Consider the following 6,530-nt stretch of genomic DNA (forward strand, 5'->3'; position numbering starts at 1 on the left):
CCTGTTTGCTTGCAAATCAAATTTTGCCAAAGGTCAATATACACAAGAGTAGATAGTATGTTCATATACATTTTAAAGTGGCATGATAACAAACAAATACAGATGTTGTTTTACTATTATTTTTGGGGCTCTTGCATTTTTGCTCCTGTTTTGTATTGAAATTTTGATTTTGCCTTTGTTTTTTTGTGATTTTGTGAATTTACCCCTATTATTTTAAAACGAAGTACAAGTTTGCCCCTATTTCGTCATCCTCCCCTAATGGTGTTAAATTTTGTATAAAAGGACAGAAATACACATGCGATTTTGCCCTTGTTTATTATGCCTAATTGTGATTTTACCCTTGTTATGGAATTACACATTTATACTGTATGTTGACAAAAAAATTATTACATTTGGTCAAATATATTTGGCATAACTTGCGATTTTCAGATTTAATATTGAAAGAATATTAAAAAATTTCCTGAAGGATAGTGTCCGAGCCATCCGAAATCCAAAAATGGAATCCATCACTGTAGGGGCATCACTTTGCCTGTTATCATGCTCCTCACCTTGATTCCAGAGAGAAGAGCGCGCAAGGCCGTAAGCAAATCTTGGCTGTCTTCCGTAGCTCCAACTTTGAAATCCGGCGCTCTGTGCTTGTGTACATATTTCAAAACTTCAATTGGGTTCGGCACGTCTGCAGCACTTGTCTCCACAAAAAGCTCCTTCAGTACCTCGGCATGGGGACTTTTTGGACGATCCATTGCTAACATCCTTTCTTGCAGCTTACCAAGCACAAATAGGCACTGCAATACTGCACTCATGTAGCATGTGTTTCGGAGATTCGGTATCCCTGTGATAGCATGGCCTTGTGCGTCAGATGATCTGGACTCATAGCTAGGCCATTTGTCTGCAAGATCCACACCAAACCCAGATGGACGGCTTTCTGCCTGAAATTTGCCATAGCCTTGCGCATCAGATGATCAGATGAAGATGCTGGCCAAGGTTGACAATAAGGGTGGAGGGCTCGGTAGGGCAAGGTAGGGCGCGGATACCCACCCCAAGTTGATCCGGCCATCATGGATTCCAGGTTGAAGGTTCCGCCGGCTGCTGGCTGCTGCTATCGAAAACTCTGAACGTCCGCACGAGGAGGATGATTGAACCGTTCACTTCATTAGTTGGCCTTTGCCCTTGGGCCTTGACGCTTGCCTTGTGGGCCGCGCAAGCACATTAGCTAGCCCTTTCATTTTCTAGCGCAAGAACGACCCTTTGCCTTCCGCCGCCGGCCGCTCCAAATTCCTATCGCGGCTCGCCAGTTCGACAGACGGCAGTTCGTGACTTCGCTTCTCGGTCTCGGATGCGGTGCAGGCAGCAACAGCAAGCCGGCGATCACTGACATTGAGACGAAGCCTTCGGCACTGTCGCACGGACAGTTCGCAATCACAGGACGCAGTAAGTCGTCCAACTCTCTGATATTTTTTTTGTTTTCCCATTGTTATTATTCAATCATTTGGTTTTCAAATTAATTTGTTTTGGTTGATTTTGAAACACAGGGAATTATAAAAATTTTATTATGAAAGAAGATGACTTTGACTCATATGAGTTTGAACAAGCTGTCGCTGCAGTTGAAGAGGAGATGGAAAATGAAATGGCAGGATTACATGTTGAGGAGGAGATTGAAACTGATGGGGAAGGTATTATACCTCAGTTCAATCCGGATCACGTTATCACTGATCCCAGGCTTCGTATACCGATTGATCAATTTTCTATCAACATTAGATCCGAAGTTAGAAGGGCTTTCATAGATAAGGGTCCAACTCAACCAATTGGTTATCAATTCCCTAAAACAAATAAGAAAAGATGCTTTCAGAAAAGTTGGTTCAAGCAACATCCTTGGCTTGAATACAGTGTCGAGAAGGATAGGGCTTAATGTTTTTATTGTTATCTTTTCAAGCATGATCAAATGGATGACAAATTTGGATATGATGTCTTTACAACATTGGGGTTTAACAATTGGAAGAATGCATATTTGGTGCTTCCAAAACATGATGGAAAAATCCACAATCAGTGTAGGACAGCATATGAAGATTTAAATAATCAAAGAACAAGTGTGAAACATAAGGTTGACAAAGATACAAAAGATGCACTAATCAAATATGAAACTCAATTGGATACATCATTGGGTATTGTGAGTTTGCTCACATTGCAAGGTGAACCATTCCGTGGACACGATGAGTCCCTTGCTTCTTTGAATAAGGGGAATTTTCTAGAGTTTCTTGATTGGTATAAAGAAAGGAATGAACATGATATCCCAATACCAAATATGAATGAAGCAGTGCCAAGATTTGGAAGATCAAGAAAAGGGGGCAAGAACAACATCACTCAAGACCATTATTTTCGTGTTGATATCTTCTGTGCTGCTATAGATGCCATTACCACAGAGTTTGATCATCGGTTTAATGAGGTATCTTCAGAGTTGCTTGTTTGCTTTTCTTGTCTTGACCCGAGAGATGCATTCTCTAAATTTGATGTGCACAAGCTTGCATGGCTTACTGAGATATATTCTGATGATTTCTCCTATTCAGAAAAGAAGGGTATAAAAGATCATCTTGAGTTATTTATTATTCATAGAAGAATTGAGGAGTTTAGAGATTGTCATGATCTGGCAAGTCTAGCTGCAAAAATGGTTGAACTTGATAGACATACTGTTTTCCCATCGGGTTATCGTCTAATTGAGTTGGCATTGATACTACCGGTAGCGACGGCATCAGTTGAAAGGGTCTTTTCAGCTATGAAGATTATCACAACAGAGTTGCGCAACAAGATGTCCGATGCTTGGCTTAATTACTTAATGGTGTGCTACATTGAGCGAGAAATATTCAAAGGAATTGATCTTGAGAAGATCAAGAATACATTTCAAAACAAGAAAGATAGGCAAATGCAATTGCCTAGGTGTAAAATCCCGGGTTTTCGAGCATCCAAAATGTGAGCTTTTTATATTTTTTCCTGCAAATGTGTGAAGCATGTAGCTTCTAGGTCAAACCCGAGTCTAACCCACGAACAAATCGTTGCATCCATTTAGATTGTTTGTAGAAGTGTGCCGGTGCTCTCGAGTTTATTTGGTGTTTGAGTCTTGTTAGCGTTTTGTAACACCCTAAAATTTTGCACTTTTGAAAATAGAGTTAAAATAATGGTTATCGATTTTTGTGCTCATGAAATATAGGAAAAGTAATATTTTTTTAAAAAATTAAAATTCATCATAGGAGAGCAACATGCGGGATTGTGCATTCATGCTGGTTGCATTTGGTGCTTATGAGTGCAAATGGTTTTGAAATATGATAGAGCGATGTTTCTTTCTCTTCGGAAAATTTTCCGACCTTTTTCGAATTAAATTCCTTTTTCCTTGGGCTTAATATTTTTCCTTGATCTTTGCAACAATAATTTCGTGAGCTCTAAAAACTTTATTTGGGTTCATTATGTTCAAAAGTGTCTTCGAGAATTTTCCTAGAATTTTTGGAGCCATCGGAGTATTTTTCATGGGCTAAAAATCAATTCTGGACTTTTCTGGAATTATTTTAATCCCGGAATTAATTAAATCCGAAAATAATAAAATATCTCGTTTTTCCACCGACCTCAAAACCATACACTATATATATGCCGGCGTAGCCCTCAATACGAGGATTCCAGAAGTACAGCCCGTTTTTCGAGCCGCCACTCGTAGCCCCGCAGATCGGACGCCGAAGTTCTCCATAGCTAGGTTTCCGGCGAACCTTCGGCGAGCTTTTCCGGCCACCTCGGACGCCTCCAGCGAAAACCGTCACCACCACGAGGTAGATCTTGTCGTCCTCTACACCGGCACGTCCTTCGTTTGCCGAATACACCATCATTTGATCGTTTCCCTAACCCATCTTCCTCTTTTCCGGCGAGTTCATTCATGGCTGGCACCTTCTTCCTCTCTCTCCGGCCGAGGAAGCTTCCCCTGCGGTTGGCCGTCCACCACCGCAGTCTGGAACCCAGCGCCGACCCCGCTGCCGCCTTGGAGCCGTGCCCTGCCCTTCGCGCGTCCCACGCGGGTGGAGCAGCGCCGCCGCTGCTTGTACAGCTGCTCCGCCGCCGGCCTTCGGGCCCTGTGCTGACCGCCGTGAGGGCATGGCTGACGCGCCACCGCCGTGTGCGCCCTGCGCCGCTGCTGCGCCGTCGGCTGGCCGGCAGGCCGAGGCCGAGGCCCCTCTCTCCCCTCCGTGAGCAGCAGCATCAAATTTCCATGGCTGCCATGCCACGTCCGTGAGCAAGAAGAAGGCAAGGAAGAAGATGATGCAAATTACAGAATTGCCACTGGTTCGTTTAATCTCCGTCGTTTCTTCGTTTTAAATCCGTTTCAGTTCGTTCCAGTTGCGTTAGTTTCGTGTCGTCGAGATCTACGCAGTAGAGTTATTAGTTTTTATATCACATGTTTATGAATTTATTTTATTAAAATATTAATTGTGTCTATAATTAATTAATCGCTGATTAATTAAAGTCGATTTAGGTTTTTGATGTCGATTCGATTGCACGAGTTTCATCGCAGTGTGTGATACATGTTTGCAGCGATGATTAACATATCTCACATCTTGGAAATTTATAAGTTGAATATTAATTTGATTAAGGATTATTCAATAATTTGTTAATTAAGAGCAATTTAAATTCTAATTTCGTTTTGCACCGTTTAAGTTGCGTTTGGTACATGCTGACGTGAATGATATGTTAGGGGCAATGTTTTTCATGTCACATGATTTATGTTTTTAATTTATAGATGTTTAAATGACTAAAAGTATATATATAATCTTTTATAATTATAAAATATGACGTATACCAACATTAATGCCTTTTTAATTATGACTTGCTTAGATCAATTATGAGACATAATATAATTGTTCTATTAGTTGCTCTCACATGTTCTATATTTCTAAAGTAAAGTTTAAATACTTTATATAATATGAGATATGTTGATTAATAAAATATGATTAATTAGTGACATAAACATGTATGTCTTTAAATTGTAATTTGCCAAGTTTAAATGTGACATATATACTTTGAATATATATACTCTCATTTGTTATTATATTTCAATTTAATTTGCATAAATGATATCAAGATATTTATAATTAAGATATGATTAATTTATCTTAGTTTTCTAAATCTAATAACTCAAGTATAAAATGACTTAACTCAATTTTAGATATTCCCCTGAGATATCTTATACATGTTTTATGATCATTAAAATAGATAAAGCATATAGTTTTCTTTCCAACGTAAATCCTTCGATAGATGTTTCTGTTTTACCGTAGCTCTGATTAGTGTACCTTTCGCGTGTGCGTGATCGTAGCAATGCGTAGATTAGATTTCGAATCTTTTCATTGATTGGTGTATTGTTCTAATCTAGTATGTTTGCTATGCATGCTTGTTCGGATGCTTGTGTGGTGCTTTTCGGTCTTGTCCAGTCGGTGAGTTTTGCGTTGGTGATCTATAAGAAGTTGGAGAAGAAGAAGAAGAAGAAAACGTTGAAGATTAAAGCTTACCGAAGGATCGGTGTTTAAGGCAAGTATAGTTTGGGTTTTCTTTCTGTGACCATGATCTTGAAACTTGATTAATGAATATGCTATAAGCATAAAAGATGACTTGTTAGCAACAACAGGAGGGTTAAATTCCCTGTCCACAAGGTCTTATTTGTAAGTGATCATCCGGGACTTACAGTACAGCTGTGAGGGCTATATGGCTCTGGCTCTAGTTGCTTGGGAGACCTTTTCTAGCAGGCTTAGAGGATACTGCGAGTTGGGTATAGGACAGCCTCTGTCCTGTTGTGCCTTGCTATGGAAGCGGCCTTTTAATGGAAGGGGGGTTCCTATATCCGATGACCCTGCGGCCCTTCCCGGTTAGACGAACTTCTGAGTAGCTTTATATGATTTTTGGTGTTTGGACCTTGCAAACCCGTACATTTGGAAATCATGACTCACAGTGAAAGTGTACACCTCTATGCAGAGTTTAATAAACTGATATATCAGCCGTGCTCACGGTCACGAGCGGCCAAGGGATTCTTACGCCAAAGATGAGCACTTGTTTAATTATGCTTAACTGAGTTGTTTTGAGCTATTTATTATTCAATTATACTTGATCATGTGGCTATGGAATGCACTACCTTGTTGCTATATTTGCTGAGTTCGACATGGACTCACCCTTGCAATTTCCCCCACACCTCAGGCTGCTGGAGTCTGAAGGAGTTAGGCTTGTGATCAACCAGTCAGTTGGATCCAGTGGAGTGAAGTCTGCACCCGGAGATCAGAGTTATCTATCTGTTGATTGCTTTCTAAGGTTATCTCTTTTGCTAAGTTCGCTATATATTAAGCATTGTGAATTGATACTACCCCTTCATTTGTAGCTATATGTGAGGTTTGATTACCAGGGCTCACATATGGTGTGCATTCGGCTTTGTCCTTAAAACCGGGTGTTACAAGTGGTATCAGAGCAATGCTGACTGTAGGACGCAAGCCTAGTAGAAACTGGTTGTTCTAAGG

The sequence above is a fragment of the Miscanthus floridulus genome, chromosome 9 (genome assembly GCF_019320115.1).
Source record: "Miscanthus floridulus cultivar M001 chromosome 9, ASM1932011v1, whole genome shotgun sequence".
NCBI classification, from domain to species: domain Eukaryota; kingdom Viridiplantae; phylum Streptophyta; class Magnoliopsida; order Poales; family Poaceae; genus Miscanthus; species Miscanthus floridulus.